The following is a 26,516-nucleotide window of genomic DNA, read 5'->3' as shown; positions in this document are numbered from 1 at the left end:
TACTGCTACCCATATGTAGTACTTTGCATTTGTCAATGTTAAACTTCAGTTGCCACTTCTCAGCCTATTTGCCCAACTTATCTAGATCCAGTTGGAGTAGCATACTGTCTTTACTGTCATTAACAACCCTGCCAACCTTTGTGTCATCTGCAAACTTGGACATTAAACCTGATATACCTTCATCAATATCATTGAGAAATATACAAAATAATAATGGGCCCAACACCAAACCCTGGGGGAACTCCACTAATAACATTTGTCCACAAAGAGCAGCATCCATTGATTACCACTCTCTGTTGTCTCCCACTCGACCATCCATTTATCCATTGTAGGAACTTACCCTTAATGCCATACCTCTTCAGTTTGTACAGCAATCTTCCATGTGCAGTAGTATCAAAAGTTTTCCTGAAAGCCAAGTATATGATATCAAAATTATTTTTTTGCATCCAGTTCCTTTGTGACAACATCATAGTATCCAATCAAATTGGTCAGACAAGACTTCCCCTTGACAAACTCATGCTGTGTCTGAATTATTACTGCTGTCATCTCTAGATGATCCTGCAATGCTTCTTTAACCAGTGACTCCATTATTTTCCCTGGAACAGAAGTCAAACTGTCACCCATTGATCCCCCTTTGTGAATTGGAGATACATTTGCACATCTCCAGTCTGTGGGGACTTCCCCCGAGTCCAGGGATGCTGTCATAACTATGGCTAAGGGTTTGCTTATTTCCTTTGCAACCTCCTTTAATATAACTGGATAGATTCCATCTATCCCACACATTCATCACAAATGAGGAGTTATTCAAGGAGGGGAATGCCAGAGGTGAATTAAACTCTGGCAGTGAGCTAGATGATTTTGTAATAACTGAGAGGAAAGTGGAGGAGAAATTGTGGAAGATAAACATAAAAAAGGCACCCAGGGGGGGGGGGGGGTGATGAGATCTATCCAGTTATATTAAAGGAGGCAGCAAAGGAAGTATGCAAACCCTTAGCCATAATTATGAGAGCTTCCTTGGATTCAGGGGAGGTACCTATGGACTGGAGATGTGCAAATGTGACCCCAATTCACAAAGGAGGATCAAAGGGAGACACAGGTAATTATAGACCTGTTAGTTTGACTTCTGTTCCAGGGAAATTAATGGAGGCACTGGTTAAAGAAGCACTGCAGGATCATCTAGACACGACATCAGTTATAGCTTGGACACAGCATGGTTTTGTTAAGGGGAAGTCTTGTCTGACCAATTTTGATTAGATATTATGTGGTCACAAAGCAACTGGATGTAGGGAATAACTTTGATATCATATATTTGGATCTTAGAAAGGCTTTTGATACTGTTGCACATGGAAGACTGCTGCACAAATTGGAGCAGTGCGGCATTGGAGGCAAATTGCTGCTATGGATAAAGGGATGGTTGAGGGGGAGAAAACAGAGTGGTAATCAATGGACACTGCTCATCGTGGACTGATGTTATTAGTGGAGTCCCTCAGGGTTCAGTGCTGGGTCCATTGTTGTTTTCTGTATTTATAAATGATATTGATGATGGTATGTCAAGCTTAATGTCCAAGTTTGCAGATGATATGAAGGTTGGCTGCATTATTAAGGACACTAATGACAGTACGCTCCTGCAACAGGATCTAGAAAAGTTGAGCATATGGGCTGAGACGTGGCAAATGAAGTTTAACATTGACAAATGTAAAGTACTACATATGGGAAGCAGTAACCCCAGAGTAACGTATCAACTCTGTGGTACTACACTGACAGTGGTAGAGAATGAAAAGGAACTGGGGGCAATTGTGTAGGCAGATATGAAAATTCTGAGCAGTGCAGACGGTCTGCAAGGGTAACCCCTGGTGTCTTGTGAATGATATACAGGAATTTTTCCAGCAGGGATAAGAAGGTGATTATCCCCTTGTATAAGGCAATGGTCAGGCCACACCTTGAGTACTGTATACAGGTCTGGAGGCCTCATTTTAAGAAGGGTTCCACCACTTCAAGCCTCCAATAAGCAAAGTGGTGGTATTGCACCGGTTGATGAGAGTCATCTACCACCTAGTACTGCCTGGTAACATAGAGGGGCGGCGTTCCTCCATGTGGTGTGGGTGCCACACCTCGACCCCTGCTTATGTTGGTTCGCACCTGGATGGTCACCCACCATGTACTTGTGCATGGAGGTTATACCCAGGATTACTAACAGTCCCACCATTGTGAAGGTGCAAGCTGAGGATTTGGCTGTCACAGACCTTCCGGACTTCGCCGAAATTGGGTCCGCTTGACTTGAGTGTTACCCGAATATCAGTTCCATCAACGTTTTAGACTCACAGGTAGCAAGTACAGCTTGTCTGGCATATCTGAGAGACTCTCTGTGACAACCTCAAGGACCAATGACAAGTGGCATTGAATGGAGTGAATGGTAGGAGATGATTTACCAAGATCATCGATAAAGAGTTAGAAGAAAAGTAGGATGCTAGATGTCAGCTTTAGCTGAGGTGGCAATAGAACAATCCAGTTTTGACACATGGGAATGCAGATGGCCAACAGCCTTTAGCAAGAGACGAGAATACTCATCTACTATTTGGACAAGAAGCAAGTTTTCTACTCTTAGCCTGTTTAAAATCTAGTTTAGACTGAGTAATAACTGCTTTATAATTGTTATGAGCTTTGGTATAGGCAGAAAATGAACCTGGTGATTTGGATGCAAGCAAATTCCAATATGCAACATTCTTATCTTGAAATAGCCTTAGCACATTTATTGGAAAACCTTGGTTTTCCAATAAATGTGCTAAGTGAAATGGTAAATGAACAATCTGTATGAGATCTTTAGTAATTGCAAAAGCCTCAGCATCTTGACCAGCTGAGTTGTGAACATTAAAAATCACCAAAGAAAATTACCCCACTGTTAGAAAAGTTAGACTGGAGAAAGTCAAGTTTCAAAGAGTTCCAAGTGATTAGTGAAGTTGGGAGAATGATAGAGGCATTAGATGAATTGAGTAGAGAGATTTTAAGCCAGAGAAGGGCAAAAAGAGAAGATTCCAAATTACTAAGTCTGACAGGCAATATCAGTGGACATATATACCAATATGTACAATTTCTTTCCCCTTTGAAGTGAAAGGAATCATACAGCGAATAATTAGGACAACTAAGATGAGCAGTGGTAGAATCTATCAATAATTAGGATTCTGTTAGAAAAAGTATATGTGTGGTCTGGCAGACTAAGTGGAAATGGACATCATTGAGATTGGAACTGAGACTGTGTATGTTTGTGAAATGAATGAGGAAGCATTTCGGAACTTTGGGTCTTTTCACAGATAAGTTTGTTCTATTAGTTTGACTTTTCATGATGTATTCAGTAGTAAGAAAAGGTGGGAAAGATATGTTGTATGAAGTAAAGCAACTTTTGGATATGGCATGCACATGGCAAAAATGTACCCAGCTTCTTGATATAACATAGCCTCAACAATGCCTCCCCTGCATAAACACTAATCAGACTCCCTCCAATCACTATCTGGCAGAGCAGGGACAGGAAGATTATACACTAGCTGATCCATAAGCCTAGAGATACCAACAGGTTCGGTCCAGTGGACTATCTAGTAACCTGCTTGCTTGCTTGCGAACACTTTTAGAGCTGTACCCTCAAAATGTGTGGAAGATTGGATCTCGATATAACCTCAAAAGACATCAATCGTATGGTATTAATGGAAGAGGTGGTGGTGGTTGTCGGAGCTTTGCTCTGGAGTAATAAAGTTCCACCATGTCAAGCCACCAATGAGCAAAGTGGTGGTATTGCACCAGTTTGATGAAAGTCATCTACAACCTAGTATTGCCTTGTAACCCGGGCAGTATTCTTCTGTGAAGTGTGGTTTCCACACCTTGACCCCTGAGTTGCACTTGGGTGTTCACCTCCAGTATACTAGATGCCATATTTTAGGACTTTCACATGGGGATTATACCTAGGGTTATTAACAATCCCCACCATTGTGAAGGTGCAAGTAGAGGATTTGGTTGTCATGGAATGACTGAACTTTGCTGAAATTTGGTTCACTTGACACCTGAGTATTACCTGAATATCAGTATGTTACACTCACAGTTAGCAAGCCCAGTTTGTCATACCTGAGAAAATGTCTGTTACAGCCTCATGGACATAGCACTTATTCTACTTCACCCATTGCACTTTTACTCTTTCTGAAGTAGTGGAGAAATCCATTAATCGCAAAATCCTAAACTATGTAAAAACCGTTCATCTAATCAATGTTTGCCAGTATGGATTCTGTCAGTATCAATCCACTGGTGATATACTGGCTTATGTTACCCATCTATGGACAAATTCAGTGGAAAAGTTTGGTGACACTCAAGCAGTTGCTCTTGACATTTCAAAAGCTTTTGATCATGTTTAGCATAAAGGTCTTCTAAATAAGCTTCCATCTTATGGTTTGCCAACTATTTTTTGTAATTGGGTTTCCAGTTTTCTCTCTGACCACTTACTGCTGCTAAGTAGTTAGATGGTGATGGTAGATGTTCTTCTCCACTAATGCTGGTGTTTCCGCAAGGTTCAGTTCATTCTCCCACTCTTTTCTCTTGTATATTAATAACCTTCTTCAATTGACTGGAAATCCTATCCATAGTTTTGCTGATGATAGCAAATTATTATTCCATCTTCCAGTTTAAGAAACCTTTCCCTGAACAAACAGCTTTAACTTCTCAAATATCCACTACCATTTCTTTAAATGCTGATCTCCAGGTAATTCTCCAGTCGGGCAAAGATAACTTAATTGATTTCAATCTTTCTAAAAGTCAGTCTTGTCTTGTAACACACAAAAAGGATTCTTCTGTCGTTTTGTGCCAATGAAATCCTAAAACAACCAACCAACCAACCAATCTGTCACTATGTTTATCTTTGATGACTCTCAGATTTCTAGACAAGACTACATATCTCTATTACTGATTACTCTGATTTTAATCTCTCCTATGCATGAGCACTTCACAAATATTGCTTCCTCTGCATCTAAAGAACTTTTCTCTTTTGCTCTTATTATTATTATTATTATTATTATTATTAGCCATATAGTGCAAGGAAGCCCGAGTCTTATGCTGCACCAGCCAAAAAAAAAAAAAAAAATTTCTGAATTACTGTGAGAGTGAGAATGAAAGTCAGAAGTAGAAGGGAAGGGAATCATCAAGAAAGAGAAGAATGATGATATGCAGCTCAGGCATTACTTTTTTTCCAAACAGCTGCTCACTCTGTACAAATCTGCCCTACCATGGAATATTGTTCCCACATCTGGAGTGGTACCCACAGATGTGGGAACAGTAGTCTACAAACCTTTCTCAGGTGTGTAGACTACATTCAAAAGAGAGTAATTAGGCTAATTAATCACCCATCTCTAACAAAGTCTCTCCACTGTCTGTCTCATAGACATTGTTTCTGCTGCATACCTTTTCAGTATGTACTTCCACAGGAACTGTTTTTCTGAATTGGCTTCTATTATTCCCATTTTTCCAACTCAGTCTGAACATGTGCCAGAACCAGTCAGCATCTTTTTACTATCAAACTTCAAACTCACATAATCAACTTTTCTTCTTCCTTCAACTTCCATTTTCTGGAACAACCTCTCTTGATACTTACAAGTTAATGCAAATGCATCAGATCTGCTCGCAGCTAACTACTAAATAGTTATAAAATTGGCATCATTATGTATATCTCATATTGTAAATACCTTCACAACGAGTTGCCATGATATTGCACTACCTCGAATAAGTAACTCTTCACCATAGGAGAAGACTATTGTTACTGATTCTCAGTGGATGCCACCACCCAGGCGGCACCCTAGTGTAGCAATGATGGCAAGACAGTTGCAAAGTATAACTCCACAAAATGAGAGATGCCTGAGGAGTCATATTGTGGAGTTATACTTTGCAGCTGTCTTGCCATCATTGCAACACCAGGGTGCCTGCCCACCCACTGAAGAGAAGCCAGTCAGCTCCGAAACTGTGGCGTCTGGTGGTGGCATCCGCTGAGAATAAGTATCAGGGACCTCTCTTGGTACATACAGGAACTCCCCGACTTATGTAATATTCGACTTACGTAAATTCGACTTTATGTAAGTGTTTGCTGGCTGGTGCAAACTTAAAAAAATCATGGAACGTATTTTGTATCCCATAGGAATAAATGGAGGTATAATATGAACCCAATAATGCATTGTATTTTTTTTTTTTTTTTTTTTTTTTTGTAATTCATTCCAAGTCCTTGGAAGTTAAATTTTGCTATACTGTTATTACTAATCCATTTATCTCTCTAAAAGGTCATATTTATAATGGAAATTTCACTACCCCTTTCATCGTTATCATACGTTCCCATTATAAGAATCAATTTTTGAATGCCTTTGTGATATTTTTCTAAAGCACGTTTCTGGGGGTCAGGACCATAAAACAATAAAAATAATTTGCACATTCTGATTTATTGGGCTTTTCCGTTAGTACATCTAATTATAAACAGGTAGTAAACTCGATCTTATTACATTTGCAATAATACCAATAACTGCAATTGTGTAGGTTTTTACGCTATTATGGTGAAATGTGTTCCCCTTCACCAAAATCTTCAATCATATAAAAAACAAATTTTCAGAAACTTCTCTTCATTCCTATTTACGTATTATAATGGTGTAGGGAAAATGACCAACGAAAATTACAAGTGGTGGTAGTGCCAGGAAACGAAACAAAACAAATTGATTTAGAAATAAAGATGAAAATGATTAAGAAGTACGATGCAGGACAAAGTTTGTCATCTATTGCATGGGAATTAGGTCTTCAACAGTGAATACTATTTTAAAAGACAGTGCACGTATAAAAGAACATGTCAAAGGATCAATGCACTTAAGATCAACAGTGATCACAAAACAACGTTCGGGTGCTATATCGAAGATGGAACAGATGTTAATAATATGGATGGAAAATCTGATTCAGAAGTGAGTGCCCCTGAGTCTAATGACCATTCAAGCAAAAGCAACAAGTACTTATAAAGATATTAAGGATAATTATGGTGAACCCCAACCCAAGTTCGTGGCAAGCAATGGGTGGTTTAATATGTTCAAGCATCGCACTGGTTTCCACAACATTAAAGTATGCGGTGAAGTTGCCAGTACTGATTCTGCAGCTGCAGAGAAATTTTGTGATGTGTTGGAATAAATTATCGATGAAGGCGGCTATTCAACGCAGCAAAATTTTAATGTTGACGAGACTGCTCTGTATTGGAAAAAAAATTCCGGATTGAACATACATTGCCAAGGAGGAAAATACAATGCCAAGTTTCAAGGCATCAAAAGATAGGGCCACACTCTTGTTTGGGGCTAATGCAGCGGGAGATTACAGATTAAAACCACTGCTTGTGTACCATTCTGGAAATCCTCATGCATTTAAGGGCAACAATAAAGCCACCCTATCTGCGGATTTCCGATTGAACCAGAGAGCATGGATAAGAATATCTCACTTTGAGGATTGGTTTAAATGCTGCTTCATTCCCGAGATTGAAAAATATTGTGAAGACAACGACGTTCCTTTCAAGATTTTGCTTCTATTAGATAATGCTCCTGGACATCCTACTCATCTTGATTGCAATTCAAACGTGAGAGTCGTATTTCTACCGCCAAACACAACTTCACTCATCCAACCTCATCAGGGTGTTATTTCGAATTTAAAAGCATACTATTTACGCACAACATTTGCTCGAGCATTGTCTGCAGTAGATGATGAGAAAAATTTTACGTTAAGAGACTTTTGAAAATCTTACAATATTTACCACGTCATCTTAAATATTAAACATTAATAAGGCCTGGACAGAAATTATTATAAGTTGTTTAAATGGCGCATGGAAGAAAATATGCCCACAGCACATTTCGAAGGATTTGAAAAAGACGAATCATATGAAGAGGTTACAGATGAGATTGTAAAGGTTGCAGAGCTACTACTTGGAGATTGATGCCAAGAATGTGCATGAGTTAATAGATGAAGAAGAGAAGGAATTATCTAATGAAGAACTTATTGACTTGCAGGCAGCGATAGTGAAAGAAGAAAATGCTGACAAAGATCAGTATGAACCAAATGAGGAGCCGAGATGTTTCATCACCAGAGAGATGGCAATGGCATTTCGTGAAATTGCATCGACAATGGCGAGGTTTGAAAAAATGGATCCTGACAGTCAACGATACTTAAACGTTAGCGGGGTGAATGATATGCTTGCTTGCTACAAAGAAATCTATGATGAAAAGAAAAAAGCCACTGTCCAGTCAGCCATTAATATGTTCTTTCGTAAGGTTGAGTGGCAGATCCTTTCTAAATCTCCACAGCCCTCAACCTCCGCAGCGCCGTACTTATCAGCTGACGATGTTGATTCTGGCAACGACGCTCGAGAGGTAAAATGGATCCTGACAGCGAACGATACTTAAAAGTTAGCGGGGTGAATTATATGGTTGCTTGCTACAAAGAAATCTATGATGAAAAGAAAAAAAGCCACCGGCCAGTCATCCATTAATATATTCTTTTGTAAGGTTGAGCGGCTGATCCCTTCTAAATCTCCACAGCCCTCAACCTCCGCAGCAGCGTACTTACCAGCTGTTGACGTTATGTCTGTCTCCTCTCTTTTTTTGTAATTTTGAAATTTTTTTAAATTGCACACTTTCCTGCGCATTAGATAAAAAAAAAAAATTGAATAAATACAATAAATAATTCTATTTACATGTTCGTTGGATATTTCTTGTTTGATTCAATCAATTCAGCAAGCACAACTGCAAGTGCTGCACAAGAAAGGGGGGAAATTCTGACTTATGTAGCGTTCTGTGGAACGAAACCCTTACGTAAGTTGGGGAGTTCCTGTATTCCCTGGAATGTTCAATCAACAAAAATTTAAGTTTAATGTCAACAAGTATCTTTTTTCTTCTCAACCTTAATTTCATGAATGGTATAAGTATTATAGGTTCTCATGTGTGGGACATTCATTTAAAAAAAAAAACTTGATAGCAAATACATATTGTTACTTTTAGGTATCTATCAGTATAATGTATTATTCTCAAATTGAATGTAAATGGAAATCACACCTCAGACTAGAGCAGAAAAGCAAGGGCTCCGATTGGCAGGAGTGCAGTGACTTGAGGGAGAACTGAAGAGGGGGGGAGGGATTCCTATGAATCACAGCCTTATGAAATGTGCTACTGGTGTTCTATTTGTGGACTCTATGGAGCAGAACATGATATAGCCAAGGACGTTCGGTGCAAACAGTGTGAGGAAATCGGATGTGAACATGGTGTTTATGAGAATTTGAAGAATGGTGGATGCGCTCAAGGCAATTAAAATGGGGGGGGGGGGCAATCAAGCTCCCAGCTGCCCCCTCAACTCAGGAGCTTACACTTGTGCATCAGGTAATACGGCAGCAATCCCCAAGGCAAAATGCACTTGTCCCACAGGAGGTAGTTATTATTGGTGACTCTATTGACAGGGAAAGGGGAAATGTATTGTGCAAAAAGGACAGATAGAATAGGACTAGGGTATGTCTTCCAGGGACAAAAGTAGATGATATTGTAGAGCAGATGTCACCTTTTAAGGGCACAAAAGGTGATGAACATGTCATGTTGGTACTAATGATATTATGAGTAAGAAATCTGAGGACTTCTCAATGAGTACAGAAATCTGAGTGCTTCATAACCAGTACAGCTGGGGAAAATTTGCGAGTTAGGAATAAATTTGAAAGTGTTTGTGATCTTGCTCAGTGTTTGTGATCCTGCCTAGGAAGGAGTATATATTGAGGGCCTTGTCAATCAATTTGGCCCTGGAGGGAATGTACAAGGCTCAAGAGTAGGATTTTTCCAAGCATGGTGTGTATTTGTTAACAAGTGTATTCCATCCCTGCTTCTACAGGGATCAGATACACGTAAATAGAAAGGGTGCAAGAATTTTCATTGATGCTATCGAAGAAATGTTAGGTGGGTTACTTGATAGTTTGCAGGGAGGTACACGGAGTAATAGATTAACTACACCTGCAGGCAGAGGTGAATGGCAATTTTTGTACTGCTTCTATTAAAATTTGCAGCAGTTTGGAAAGCAAAATGTTGGAGATTTCAGAAATCATGCTGTGGGTCACCACAGAACAATTAAATAGTTGGGCTGTATTACGATAACTAAGAGTACGAAAAGGTGCAGGTATTCTGGCACATACACTAATGCTAGGAGCATTGTAACAACTAAATTTGATGAATTTGAAGTACAGCAGGCCCCCGTTATAATGCGGTTTGCTTTATGCTGATTTGCTATAACGCTGTTGTTAGATTATAACCTATATCTGACTATGACACTGTCACAGATCACTATAACGCTCTTTTACAGATTGCATTTTTGGCATATTTAACGAAATCGTTACATTTTTTGGAGTTGATAGCTTGAAAATGAATACCAAAACAGCATTAAAACGTTTCCCACTCCGACTTGAGAAATTTTTCCACGCTCAGTGAAATTATCTCGCACACTAATTTAATTGCAGTACAGTGACTTGTTACGAAGTTCCGAGATCAACATTTTAAAAAATGACCAAGTATATTGCTTGTAATATTTGCGTTATATGCATTTATCCGAAGTCTAGTCATCACTCAGTACCGTATTAGACATCGTTCGAAAGACAGTTTACTTGAACATTGGATCATAATTAATGCAACCAACGCAGTTACGTTTTCGAAGAGTTAATAATGGCTGATAAGAATGAAAAAGCAACAACGCCTGAGCACAGTATGAAGACTATAAATGTAAGAAAAAGACTGAATTTGAAAATTAAATTAGACGTTTTGAAGCGAATTGATTCCAGTCAAAGACAAGTGGATGTGTGCCATAATTTAGGACTTGCAAGTTTAACTGTAAGAACAATTATAAAAAAAAATAAAGAATTAATTTTAGCAGCGGGAAAGATAGCTGTTCCACTGCAAGCAACTAGGGCTAGGCTGGCTATTAGGATTGAAATGGAAAGACTTTAACTAATTTTATTGAAGATAATATCCAATGCAGAATTCAGTTAAGTTAAATATCATTAAAAAAAAAAAGAGAGAGAGAGAGAGAGAAAGAAAGAGATTAGCCAATATGATGATCTGAAGAAAACTCACCTAAAAAAAAAAAAAAATGTGGAACCATTTAAAACTAGTAAGGGCTGGTTGAATAGATTTAAAATCCAGGGAGAACCCGCAAGTGCAGATTAAGGAGCCAAAACTTTCAAAAAAGAACTTGTTAAAATTATTGAAGAGGGGTATTATGTGTTATACTTCTCAACAAGTTTTTAACATAGATGAAGCAGGACTTTTGTGGAAACGAATGCCTAAAAGAAGTTTCATATTGAAAGAAGAAAAAAACATGCCAGGTTTCAAAGCGGCGAAGGATCGGTTGACTTTATTGTTGGGTGGTAACACTGTGGGGGATTTAATATTAATACCCCTTTTAGTTTAGCATTTTAGCATTAGCATTAGTAGAGGCATTTGATGCAAGAAAGCAAGCTTATGCAGCATCAGCCAAAAAAAAAAAAAAAAACCCACTTCCACTTCACCCCGCTGTTCGTTCAAAATACCTGTCCAGCTGAGCCTTAAACTTATTTAGGCTATCAACCTCCACCACAAGGGATGGAAGTCTGTTCCACCAACCAACCACCTGCTGGCTAAAGGCAAATTTCCGCACGTCTATCCTACATCTGTCTTTCCTCAATTTGAATTTATGCCCTCTCAGGTGATTTTTCTGAGCTAGAGGAAGAATCCCATCAGCATTGAGCATGCTTAAACCATTCAAGGCTTTATACACCTCTATCAGATCACCTCGCTGGTGCCTAGTCTCCAGACACTGTAATTTTCAAAACTTACGCCTTTCTTCGTAAGAGCACCCCTTCCATTCACTAATCTTGTTGCCCTTCTCTGTACTCGTTCCAGCAGCTCTACATCCTTCTTGAAATGAGGCCTCCAGACCTGTATACAGTACTCTAGGTGTGGCCTGACCATTGCCTTATACAATGGAATAATCACCTCCTTATCCCTGCTGGAAAAATTCCTGTATATCATTGACAATACTCCATGAGCTACTCTTGCAGCCCGTCTGCACTGCTCAGAGAACTTCATATCTGCCTGCACAACCACCCCCAAGTCCCTTTCATTCTCTACCACTGTCAGTGTAGTACCACAGAGTTGATACGTTGCTCTGGGGTTGCTGTTTCCCATATGTAGTACTTTACATTTGTCAATGTTAAACTTCATTTGCCACCTCTCAGCCCATCTGCTCAACCTTTCCAGATCCTGTTGCAGCAGCATAGTGTCAGTAGTGTCCTTGACAACCCTGCCAACCTTTGTATTGTCTGCAAACTTGGACATTAAGCTTGATATACCATCATCAATATCATTTATAAATACAGAAAACAATAATGGACCCAACACTGAGCCCTGAGGGATTCCACTAATAACATTAGTCTACGATGAGCAGTGTCCATTGATTACCACTCTCTATCTTCTCCCCCTCAACCACCCCTTTATCCATAGCAGCAATTTGCCTCCAATGTCATACTGCTCCAATTTGTGTAGCAGTCTTCCATGTGCAACAGTATCAAAAGCCTTTCTAAGATCCAAGTATATAATATCAAAGTTATTCCCTGCATCCAGTTCTTTTGTGACTGCATCATAGTATCCAATCAAGTTGGTCAGGCAAGACTTCCCCTTAACAAAACCATGCTGTGTCTGAGCTATAACTGAAGTCTTGTCTAAATGATCCTGCAGTGCTTCTTTAACCAGTGCCTCCATTAATTTTCCTGGAACAGAAGTTAAGCTCACAGGTCTATAATTACTTGTGTCAGCCTTTGATCCTCCTTTGTGAATTGGGGTCACATTTGCGCATTTCCAGTCTACGGGTACCTCCCCTGAGTCCAAGGAAGCTCTCATAATTATGGCTAAGGGTTTGCTTACTTCCTTTGGTGCCTCCTTTAATATAACTGGACAGAGGAGAAACTGAAAAATCAGTTTCTCCTCTGTCTTTCCTCAATTTGAAACTCAATTTGTAGAACTTTTTAGTGAATATGACTTAATATTGAAATATATATCTAAGCATAAAGAGAAAACAGAAAACTTGTTATCCAGAATGAAATACTCGACTTTTGATGGCTAATGAAGGTCGAATGATATAAATCAAGGAAGCGAAATATTTTGGACTATTTGTTAGATGGTACACTGGATTGTGTGCATAAAAAACAAATTGTGAAATTAATAATATTTGTTAATATTATTAATTACTGCTACCCAACTGAAATATGGATAGCAGTAATCCCAGATAAGTGGATAGTTTGTGTTTAGCTATCCACTTATCAACATTAAACCTCAATTGCCACTTCTCGGCTCATCTGCTTAATTTCCCTAGGCCTTGTTGCAATATCATACTCTGATTCCTGTCAACCTTTGTATCATCAGCAAACTTGGACATTAAGAGCAACAACTTACTGCTGTGGATAAAGTGATGGTCAAGTGTCAAGACAGAGTGATTATTAATTGGTTAAAAAAAAGTAGATTAGTAATTGGTTAAAAAAAAATTAGTCCCTCAGGGTTATTCTGGGGCCCTTATTCTTTTCACTATTCATTAATGATACTGATGAAGACATTAAGTTTAGTACCACACTGGTGCCTGGTGTGGTATTAACAACTTAGTGCTATGGATAAAGCTTTGAAAGTATTTTATAGTAAATACAGTCAATTCCGTTTATTTGGGACACTTCGGGACTAGTGCATTTTGGCCCATTTAAGCGGCTGTCCCAATTATCCGAAGTTTCACGTAAATAGTTAAAAATACAATGTACCCCTCCCCCCTTTACAATTAGGTCACTGTACAATCAAATCACGTTATGACGAACTCGCCATAGTAAAGTACCATTCACTATACGATGTGTAGTAAGCGCCGGTCATTGTGATCACTTTTACAAATTGAATTTTAATTCTATTAAACAGCTATTCTAATTAGAGAAAATAGGAGGAATATTATCCACATGCTATAAAAGTAAAGATATTAAGCACAAATTTACCCTTTATTACCTTACCGATTAAAAAATTAAATGATACGTGAAAATCGGAAGAATATACATGATAACCGGAATAATTAATACATACTATTATTATTATTATTAGCCAAATGGTGCAAGGAAGCCTGAGGCTTATGCTGCACCAGCCAAAAAAAAATTCTGAGTTACCCTGTGAGAGAGAGAGAGAGAGAGAGAGAGAGAGAGAAGGAAATCACCAAGAAAGAGAAGAATGATGATATCTGGCTAAGGGTGTGCCAAGCCCATACTCACCAGATGTGAGCACCTGGGGTTCATTGTAATATGTACATACGAACTAGTTGACATTTCTGTTCACTGACATTTTTGGGTGGGGTTAAAATTTAAAACAGTAAAAAGATAAGCAATCAATAACAAAGAACATGGCACACACAAATTGCAAGTAACACGATGTGCGCAAGTGAGAACGGAGTAACAAGTTACAAAGCTTTAAAAATAGGAATGAAGAGAAGATTCCATGGAAGTATAAACACATTTCACCATAATAACTCACAGAATTTCAGCTGTCAGTATTATCGCAAATTCAGTAAGATCGAGTTTACTGCTCGTTTATGATAGATTTCACTAACAGAAAAAGCCCAATAAACAGGTGACTGCTAATTGTTTTATGGTTGTGACCTCCAGAGTTTCGACCGAACCATGTGGTACCGTCGGAGACAATCGTAGGGTAATCTCCAGTGCTGCGGTCTCCTGCCCCGATTAAACGGCATGCTGTCCCAATTAAGCGAAGTAAACCCTGGCTATTTTCTCGATTGATTTCTGTTTTTTAAGATTTGCGCCAAATAAACGGCTGCTTCGATTAACCAGAATCCACTGTACTTTTAATGCATATCTGCAATATTCAAAATCAATTGATTTAAAAAAATTTAAAGTCTGAAATTGTTAAATCAAAATCTTAGGACATAAATGGATATGCAAAGGATTTTTTAGTAAGTTAAATTTTAGCTATCCATAGTCAATACAGTACTGTATTGACTATTGATTTTTCTTTAAAAAAAACAATTGATTTTTATTTAAAAAAAAAAAAAAAAAACAACAATTTCTTACTTAAAGAAAAGAAAACTGGTGACAAAAAAAAAATCTTTCCAAAGCAGGAAATAATACCTTGGATACAACCTACCTAAATGGCTGAGGGGGAAAACTAATTTTCTCTGCTATCCCACAGCCCTTCTGTTGGGGTGGGGGGGACAACACTGTTGACTTTATTAACAATATTAGGCTATTACAATTCCAAGATCAAGACATGCATGTAAGCTTTTATGTGGAGTCTGTTTATCGACATTCTCCTCTGAAGCCATCAATTCCCCTATTAACTGATTGGAACAACTCATTTCAACCAATTTCCACTCACACATGCTCTTACTTGAAATTAACAATGTTAGGGAAACTGGAATTAATTATTATTTTTATTATTATTATTATTATTACTAGCCATATAGTGCAAGGAAGCCTAAGGCTTATGCTGCACCAGCCAAAAAAAAAAAAAAAATTCCCAGTTACCCAGAGAGAGAGAGAGAGGTAGAAGGGAATCACCAAGAAACAGAAGAATGGTGATATCCAGCTCAGGACCCTGGGTGTGCCAAGTCCATACTCACCAGATGTGAGCCCCTGGGGTATACAGCAAACTTATTTTTCTGTCAACAGAAGGTTCTTTGTTCAAAAAAAAGTATGGCTCTCCTCCATTTTAGTGGAAATTTACACAGGCAACTTTAAACACCAATGGATTATCTCATCACCGCTCCACCCCCAAAATCATGACTGATTACTTGATATTTTTTATATCAATGGTGTTTTGTAAAAAGGGCATTATGAACAATTTTGTATATTAGGAGTTTTATAATCATTGTCTAACCAAAGTATCAGGAATTGAATTGTAAAAAGGGTATTGTAATATTTGTCATAGTAATTGAGATAATGTTATAAGAAAGGGTGTTGTCAGGAGTAGTGACAAAATTCTTGAAGTGATAAAGGGTGTTATCTCCATATAAAACAATGAGAGTTAGACTAAATAATAAACAAATAGACAAATTAGTCTAGGCGCCTCCGTAGCCAGGTGGGAAGGAGCAGCAGTGCGTAGCACACGCTTCTTGATTAGACCGGGGTTCGAGCCCGTCACCACCAAATACGGAGGATGCGGAAAGGTCAGGAAATGACCACCGCATATCCCGGAGCAATATGGCCTTAGTTGCTAATGCTCCTAAAAACCAAATAACAACAAATTAGTCTTTCTTTTTTCTGTGTTATTGAACCTTACACACTTTGTGATGACCATTTTCGGAACTAGAGGAACAAATGTGTGCATTGAACACTAGGTGGCAGTATATGTTCAATAATGTTTTCCAAATAAACACATTTCCTCTTAAAACTGGATAGCAGCTGATATATGCATTGTTTGTTTACAAGTTGTATTTAGTGTTTGCTGCTGCTTAGTGTTTAATTTATTTTTTATTAATATTAATTTTTTAATTTATTTAATGAAAAACTTTCATGCCTACAGGTGAGTAAGGCTCCTGGGGATTGATGGCATATACCCTATAACAGGAGTGGCTTACTTAATTTGTGATGTGATCTACTTTTTTCCTTCAAAATGTGCCGTGGTCTACCATCTCAAAAATTACATTGCACAAGGTGCACAAATCAAGGGATGACTGTATATTTAAAATTCGTTACGATCAACCGAAATTAAATCCGCGATCGACTCGTTGGTCACCCCTGCCCTATAATATTAAAGGAGGCAGCAAGTGAGTGCATTGAACCATTGAGGCTAATTATGAGAGCATCACTAGACTCAAGAAAGATTGCATTGGATTGGAAAAGTGCGAATATATCTCCAATACATAAGGGCAATTCTAAAGCGTGTAATGGGAAATTACTGACCGGTCAGTCTAATTTCAGTAGTAGGGAAAATCGTGGAGGCAATGATCAAGGGTGGAATTCAGGATAATTTGGATAGAAATGCAATTCTGAAGGATATGCAGCCTGGTTGCATATCTGGTTAGCTATTTTGACAGGATCACTCGTGAGCTGGATTTAGGGAATAATTTTGACATTGTTTATTTAGATTTCAGAAAAACATTTGACTCAGTCCCACATGTGGTGGTTACTTTATAAGCTGGAACAGGTTGGAATCACAGGGAAAATCCTTAGATGGATAGCAGGATGGCTTCAGAGCAGGGGGCTTTGATAAATGGTTATTCCTTAGATTGGGTTAATGTAAGAAATGGGGATCCCCAGGAATCAGTATTGGAACCACTGTTGTTTTTGATTTTCTTAAATGACGTCGATGAAGGGATAGAGGGCATGATGTCTAAATTTGCAGATGATATAAAGATTGATAGAGTAGTTAATGAACACTGCCAAGCAGAACTCCTTCAGAGTGACCTAGATAGACTTCAGGGATGGTCAGAAAAGTGACCTGTATGCTTTAATCCAGCAAAGTGTAAGGTATTACACCTAGGGAATAGTAACCCCCAAATAACTTATACAATTGGTAGAGATGAACTAAAGTCAGTAGTGGCAGAAAGGGAATTACGATACGGTCAAACATGAAGTTCTTTGAGCATTGTAGACAGGTAGCAAGGAAGGCCCATGGTGTCCTGTCGATGAATTTATCGAACATTTGCTAGTAGAAATAAGGATGTCGTAATCCTATTATATAAAGATATTGTTAGATCATGCTTGGAATATACTGTGTTGAAGTGTGGAGACCACACCTAAAAAAAGACATTGAGCTTCTTGAAAGGGTCAGGAGATGGGTAACTCACCTGAAGAGATCGACAAAAGGACATCCTTATGAGGAAAGACTTAAAACGTGAGTTGCAGAGCTTGGAAACTGGGCACCTTAGAGGAGACTTATTGAGACTCTGTGAGGCATGAATAAAATGAATGAAGACAAAATGTTCAGAGTTATGAATGATTCTAGAACTAGTGACCATAAATTCAAGTTACGTGGGGGGGGGGATTGCAGGAATTTTATTTTAGCCAGCGTGTTATAAATTACTCGATTAAGTTACCTACATGGGTGGTAGAGGCTGACAGTTTGGGGAAATTCAAAGGTCAGCTGAATAGTTACCTACAGGAGGAGGGAAATGCGTAGGTTGTCTATTTCTTTTCTCTTCGTATTATTTATTTATTTTAATTTTATTATTTTTTTTTTTGTTTTTGTGGTGCAGCAGAAGCCTTAGGCTTCCTTGCACCATATGGCCATTACTAATACTTGTTATAACCTTGTCTAGTGGACAAAAAATACTGGAAATGTGTACTAAAGTGAATTTTAATGTAAGAAAAGAGTCTGACAATAATATTACTGGATCTGTTAATGCTGTAAGTTGCCCCACTACTTCTATTGTTAAGGATAATGCTGTAGCTATACAACAAATACTTACTAAAAATAGCAGTTTAAATGATGTACAAATGATATTGAAACAGGTTTTCATAATGTCTTTAATGTGATGATAGAAAAGTATGAGGATGCTATTGACCCTGATAAATCTGAGGAGCTCATCAACAACCAACATGTAAATAATTTATATGTAAATAGTAGTATATTTTTTGATGAAGTACACATTGATGATCCTAATATTAATGGCATTGACAGTACATTATTTGATAGTAATAGTATTACATTGAATGAAGAATATGCAGAAAACAAGAGCAGTTTACTGACATATTTCAGAAGAGCAGTTTACTGACATATTTCAGATGAAGTTCCCTGTGTTATTAGGCGTCTTGTATACTATTGTAATGAAGTGAACAGAGATATGCAGTCAGAAAAGTAAAATAATATGGAAGGGGCAGGAGGAAGAAAACTGCCTGTAGCAGAGCAGAGAGGAAAAAAACTAAAGGATTGTGGGAAACGTTACATTGGTTTTAAAGGAAAAGTAAAAACAGAAATTCGTTCAACCAAATCCCTCCTTTGCCAAATGTTGCCCAAAAAGCTGTTCTATACTATCAGAAGATGACAGAGTATTACTGTTTAAAGATACCGATCTTTAGGTGATTCTAAAAGAGATTGGTTATCATGTTGTATTAAAAAGTGCACCAAAGCAAAGGAGTACTTTGTGGTGATTAATGAGACAAAAATTAAAATTTATCTAAAATTTTTAATGAAAACACTGAACATTTCTGAAAAACTCATCCAGTATACATGGGATAACAAGTCTTCAATAGATATATCAAAAACTGATAAGAGAGGGAAACAGACTTCTGCTAATAAAACTCCCGAAAATTTGTACTGTGAAGTTAAAAAGTTTTATCGAAAGCTTGCCAGCTGTTCTCTCATGCTATTGTATAAATTGCAACACAAAGAAGTATATCTCATCAGAATTCAAATCCCTTGAAAACATTTATAGGATTTAAAAAAAAAAAATGTCAAGAAAATAACATTAACTTTGTTTCAAGAATATTTGGAAGAATGACTACAACATAGGTATTCATTTATCAAAAAAAGACAAGTGTGCTTATGCTTAACCTTTGAGCAGAAACCTGTGGAAGAGAGAAAAAAATTAAAAAGGAAATCTGTGAATATGAAAGTCATAATGTAGAGGAACAACACATTTTTAACACTTTAACTATCAAAAATCTACTGCGGGAAATTGTTTTTTGTGCTGCTCTTTTGACTTACAAAAACTTTTGAACACTCCTCATGGGGATAACCAATTGTTGTATTATTCTCAAAAATATGCAGTTTATAATTTCACTATATACGAAAGCAACACAAAAAATGCATTTTGTTATATCTGGGGTGAAATTGAAGCAAGGAAACACAGTAGCCATCCACCTGTGTGATTATTTTCTGAAAATTGACAAAGTTGTAACTTCAATTGCTTTGTTCTGCAACAACTGCCCTGGGCAGAATAAGAACGACCTTGTTCTCTCTATGATTAAGCATTTTCTAAACAATTCTGTTTGTGTGGAAAATATAACTATTACCTATCTGTTGTCAGGCCAATCATACATAGGGGCCTCCGTAGCTTGGTGGGCAGGAGCAGCAGTGCATAACACACGCTTCTTGATTAGACCGGGGTTCGAGCCCGTGGCCACCAAATACTGAGGATGCAGAAAGGTCAGGGAATGACCACCACATATCCCCCCAGAGCAATATGGCCTTAGTTGCTAATGCTCCTAAAAACCAAATAACAAACAAACAAACAACAACCACTCATACATGTCTAGACTCAGTTCACTCCAATATTGAAAAATATGTGAATGTCCTTCTGAATGCCCAACGTGGTTTGAAAATTCAAGATTAACATCTTGGCCGTAGAAGTAAAGACTCGCAAAGACTTCCTTGCATGTGACCGTGTTAATGAGAGCACTTTCCCAAAACAAACTACACCTTGTCATGATGGCTCAAAAGCAGGGCCGGATTTCCTTAGTGATTTTAATGTTCACAACTCCAGCTGGCTTCCGTTTTCTTGTCACACCGACCCAGCAGGTCGAGATGCTGAGGCTTTGCAATTACTAATGACCTAGCACAGATTGTTCATTTACCTACAAGAATACCGGACAATCCTAATCATACAGCCAATACGCTTGATCTTTTTCTCAAAAACAACCCTTCTAAGTACACGGTCGAAGTGAGAGGTCCTTTAGGCACTTCAGATCACAACTTGGTGATTGTCTCTTCTCCAATGGAACCTTTATCTCATGGCTATTCCCAACCCAGTGTTGTTTGGCATTACAAGAATGCAAAATGGGATGACCTGCGAGACTTCTTTTCTTTTCCTTGGTCGGATTACTGTTTCAAAACTTCTGATGTCAACGTTTGCTCAGATCGTGTCAGTGAAATTATTCTTGCAGGAATGGAATCCTTTATCCCATACTCCACTTTAAAATCTCGTCCTTCGTCCTCTACCTTGGTTTTCCAATAAATGTGCTAAGGCTGTTCAAGAGAAGAATGTTGCATATCGTAATTGGCTTGTTTCTAATTCTTCACTTTCATTTTCTGCCTACACCAAAGCTCGCAACAATTGTAAAGCAGTTATTAATCAGTCCAAACTAGAGTTTGAACAGGCCAAGAGTAGAAAACTTGCTTCTTGCCCTAATGGTATCCGAGCATTCTGGTCTCTTGCCAAAGCTATTGGCCACAACTTTTGCCCATCTCTGCTCCCACCTCTGTCCAAACCAGATGGTTTTGTTGTCACTTCAGCCAAGGATAAAGCTGACCTGCTAGCATCCCATTTTTCTTCCAACTCATGTATTAATGATCTTGGTAAAACACCTCCCACCATTCCCAACACGCTCCATTCAATGCCTCCTGTGGTCTTCTGTCAAAAGGATATCAGAAGGATTTTGATGAATCTTGATGCTAAGAAAGCTCCAGGTCCTGATGGTATTTCTCCACTTGTTCTCAAAACCTGTGCTTCTGAACTTACTCCTATTCTTTGCCGCCTTTTTTCACTTTCTTATTCCAAAGGTGTTTTTCCTTCAACTTGGAAATTTGCTCATATCCAGCCAGTTCATAAAAAGGGTGACAAATCCCTCCCATCCAATTATCATCCCATTGAAATTACTTCTACTCTTTCTAAAGTAATGGAGAAATCAATTAACAAGGCGCCTTCATAGCCAGGTGGGAAGGAGCAGCAGTGCGTAGCACACGCTTCTTGATTAAACCGGGGTTCGAACCCGTCACCACCAAATACGGAGGATGCGGAAAGGTTAAGGAATGACCACCGCATATCCTGGAGCAATATGGCCTTAGTTGCTAATGCTCCTAAAAACCAAACAACAACAACAACAAATCAATTAACTGCCAACTCTCAAACTACCTAGAAACCTTCCGTCTGATCAACGATCGCCAGTATGGATTCCGTCAGTGTCGATCCACTGGTGATATTCTGGCTTATGTTACCCATTTATGGACTAATTCAATGGAAAGGTTCGGTGAAACACAAGTAGTTGCTCTTGACATCTCAAAGGCTTTTGATCGTGCTTGACATAAAGGTCTTCTAAACAAGCTTCCATCTTATGGTTTGCCAACTGTTTTTAGTAATTGGTTATCCAGTTTTCTCTCTGATCGCTCACTGAGGGTGATGGTAGATGGCTCTCTGTCTTCTAACTTCTCCACTAATGCCGGTTTTCCCCCAAGGTTCAGTTCTTAACCCCCACTCTTTTTCCTCTTGTATATTAATGACCTTCCATTGACTGGAAATCCTATCCATAGTTTTGCCGATGATAGCACATTGCATTCCACTTTCCATTTTGAGAAACCTTGTCCTGCTCAATCAGCTTCAACTTCTTGAAAATCTGATACCAATTCCTTAAATGCCGATCTTCAGGTAATTCTCCAGTGGGGCAAAGACAACTTAGTTGATTTCAACCCTTCTAAAACTCAGTCTTGTCTTATATCTCGCAAAAAGGATTCTTCTGCTCCTATGCTTATCTTTAGTGACAATCCGATTTCCAGGCAAAATGATATATCTCTTTTGGGGATTACCCTGACTTCTAATCTCTCTTGGCACAAGCACATTACAAATATTGCTTCCTCTGCATCTAAAAAAACTTGGTTTTCTCTTTCGCTCTCGCCATTACTTTTCTTCCAAACAGCTGCTCACTCTGTATAAATCGCAAATCCGCCCTGCCATGGAATATTGTTCCCACATCTGGGGTGGTGCCCCCAAAACCTCTCTCAGGCTTCTTGATTCCGTTCAGAAGAGGGCAGTTAGGTTAATTAATGATTCATCTCTAACAGAGTCTCTCCACTTGCTTTCTCATATACGTACTGTTTCTGCTGCATGCCTCTTCTACAGATACTTCCATGGGTACTATTCTTCTGAATTGGCTTCTATAATTCCCGCTCTCTCTTTCAAAACAGTCCGAACACGTGCCACCACCAGCCAACATCCATTTACTGTCCAACTTAACTCACAGAACCAACTTTTCATCTTCCTCGTTTATTTATTCAACTGCCGTTTTCTGGAACAACCTTCCTTCATACGTATTTCCTGAAAATTACAGTCTACAGAAGTTCAAGTCCAATGTCAACAAATATCTTCTTTCGTCTTCTCAACCTCCAACCCAAGCACGGTACTAGGTACTATAGGTTCTAATACCTCTCATGTTTGGGTTTCACATAAAAAAAAAAAAAAAAAAACCTAAACAAGCTACAGCCTAGGGCCTCACATTTCAAAGGGCCTTCCATCTTAAAAATCCTCTTATAATATTGTCATAGGTGAACCGTGGGGGGGAGGGAGGGAGGGAGGGAGAGAGAGAGAGAGAGGGGCTTCATACACTATCATAGCTTAGGGCCACAACAAGTTTAAATCTGGCCCTGCTCAAAACTATAATTTAGCAAAATAATAAGTGCAAGTTTTAAAAATGGAGATGACACAATGGTTGTTAAGTATTCCATGGCTCCTGAAACACAAGAATACAGTCTTTTTAGACAGAATTTGGTTTTCTAAAAAGACAATCTTTTTAGGAAAACCAAATGACTGCTAAAGTAGCCTAGCCAACAAGCAGGTCCAATGAAACTGTACACATCCAGATTGCTGATATCAATGGAGCTGCTTGTTGACTCGGTCATCCTTTGATTTTTCACCACCAAATAAGGAGGATGCGGAAAGGTCAAGGGAATGACCACCACATATCCTGGAGCAATATGGCCTTAGTTGCTAATGCTCCTAAAAACCAAACTAACATAACATCCTTTGATTTTCCTAAAACAACTCTGTATGCTTGTGTTTTAAGAGCCATCAAGGAATCACAAAAGGAATCATCCCAGAAAGATGTCATTTAGAATATCTAGGGTTACCAAGTAAGTTAACAGTCAGAGATGCTTTACCTGAAACTGATGAATAGGACAGAGATGAATGAACATTGTGTACTGAAAAAAAAAATTTTCTATTTTTTTTGGAGAACAATAATTTGTTTTTAAATTATAACTGAAATATTTTATTGTACCATTAATTTTCTTTTGTGGAGGAAACTGTGCACAATGGAAAGACTAACGTAACTGGAAAAAAAAAAAAAAGTGTTGCTTGTTTAAAACATTCATTAGCAAAAAGTTTTATTTCTGGACAAATATATTGTCAATTTTTTTGTTTTTAAAGATTTAATAAATTGCAGTTTGTATAATTAAAATTTCATTGCATAATAAAGTTAATTGTTTGAGAGCTTTTTATTTAACAATTACTTTTTAAAAATCCAACCTGCAAAATAGGCTTTATCTAAATATTTCAGTAAGATAGAAATTGTAAAAACAGTGTTATCAAGAGAAAATCACACTTAAATAGTTATGAATTATTTGTCGGCTGATTCATCTTTGTTGATGTATGCATAAAAAAAATTATAAAAAAATTGCTGCAAATATTGATGTATAGAAAGTTTGTAAAATTAGTAAAATCCGATTTTTTTAATGTTTTTTTGGTCTCCTGAAAAATTGGTTTTTTTGATAACGCCCTTTACAAAACACCATTGATATAATGGAACCAAGGAACAGAGATGCCAAACACATCAATAGTCCTGTTGAAAATATTTAATCTTACTATGGAAAAAAAATAACCCTCCCTTTTTTTAGATGTAAACATTAGCATTAAAATAATAAACTCAGGACTTCGGTTACAGAGAACTCACTGATACACTATTAGTTCTAAACTTTTATTCTAATCCACCCTATGTCAGTAAAAATTGGTATTATGAAAGTTATGATTATCCTGAGTACTCTCAGAATCTACTGTACAAATAACTTACAGCAAGAACGTATACACAGATATATACCATAAAACTTATACACAACCAGTACTTGAAACCACTATTAACAAAAGAACTGTTAGAAGAACTGTTGGTAACTTTTGAATCCCCCGTTCCCAAAACAGACCACTTCATTTTTCTTAGGATGTCTCACCAAGAAAGGAGGGACATCCTTGAGGCTTTCCATATATAGAAAGACTATGGAGAAACTGTCAACAGAAACATGGGTAGAATTACCATCCCACAAACTTGGAATAACTGTCTTCAACAAAGTATCAGCAAAAACCAATAACAAACAACAAAATAGCAGCAGCCATTGAAATAACTCACAAAATAATCACAGCACCCAAGCTAGTCCCCAAATCTACAGATCTGTTAGATTTCCAAGTCTTAATAGTAGCAGCAGCAGCCAAGTTAACAGTTCAGCCAGTGGCAACAACAATGCATCTAGCAGCAGTTCGTGGGGGCAGCCTCTCCCACTCACTACAGCATTCAACATGGCTTGAAGCAAAGAGAAGCCTAATGTTGAATCAAGATTGTGCAAACTGGCCACCCAACCTTTCTTTTTTCCCGACTTTTTTCCTGGCACTGTCTTTGCATAGCTAAACTAATGTTCCAGAGCTGCCCTATATAAGACATTATACATGTTTATGATTCTCTCTCTCTCTCTCTCTCTCTCTCTCTCTCTCTCTCTCTTCTGGCTTCACGGTGTCTGTGTATCATACCTGTAGCACTGTGTGGGTTTTTTTGTATTTGTAAGTTTCTTGTACGGGTTTGTTATTAATTAGATTTCTAATAAATAGTCTAAAAACTTAAAAAGAATCTAAAGCTATTTTCCATTGGCGAAGGGGAAGTGATATTTTATTTACGCTCAAAGTAGTATAAAAAGCCATTTTTTGTACACAGAATATATTTTATTTTATTGTTTGTTTATTTTTTTCAGGGACATCATTTTTGTACACTGATGTATTACAGGTAACCCTTGTATAACATGGTAGTTAGGTTCCTATAAAATCTCGTATAGTGAAAAACTGTTATGCGGGACTAAGAATCATTACAAAAAGGGGGGGGGTTACGTTCCAAAAGCTAACAAAAATACACCATATTTTTATAACTATCAGAAAGTTAATTTTTATTAAAAATAATAATGGAACAAACACCTTACAAACTGTGATATATACAGTATATGTCAGATAATGTACGTTCATCGCTGTTTAAGCAAAAACGAGAACATTTTCTCTGTTGCAGAATATCTTCACCTTCTGAACTTGCTTCTGCTCTCTAAAAATAATCATTAATCTGGGTTTGTTTGCTTTTGCTTGATAGATCTTTGTAAATTTCATAGTATGGAGCTAAGCATTTTTGTAGCTCACTTTTGAACTTTGTGCTCCTTTAGTCGAAGGATCTGCATTCAAAAAATAAGATTCTAATTGCTTGGCTAAGTTTATGCCTTCCTGTATACTTTTTAGTGTAAAATTTGGAACTTCAGAATTTTCATCTGCACTATCATCCTCTGAATTGTTTTGGTTTACTTCCGATGCCATTTCCACCAAATCCGCTTCACCAGCCTCTTTTTCTACCAGTAATTATTGAACACCTTCAGTAGTCATATCATCAAAACCTTCCCAACTTAGCAAGTTCTACTGTCGCACCAATTCCATTTTCTGCCAGTTTGACCATACAGTATTTCCTGAATTAACTGACTCTGGCCATACATTTTTCCAACACA

The sequence above is a fragment of the Mastigoproctus giganteus genome, chromosome 8 (assembly GCF_048544385.1).
Source record: "Mastigoproctus giganteus isolate SK-2022 chromosome 8, ASM4854438v1, whole genome shotgun sequence".
Taxonomy (NCBI): Eukaryota; Metazoa; Arthropoda; class Arachnida; order Uropygi; family Thelyphonidae; genus Mastigoproctus; species Mastigoproctus giganteus.
The sequence above is the reverse complement of the archived record's forward strand: the minus strand, read 5'-3'. Positions refer to the sequence as shown.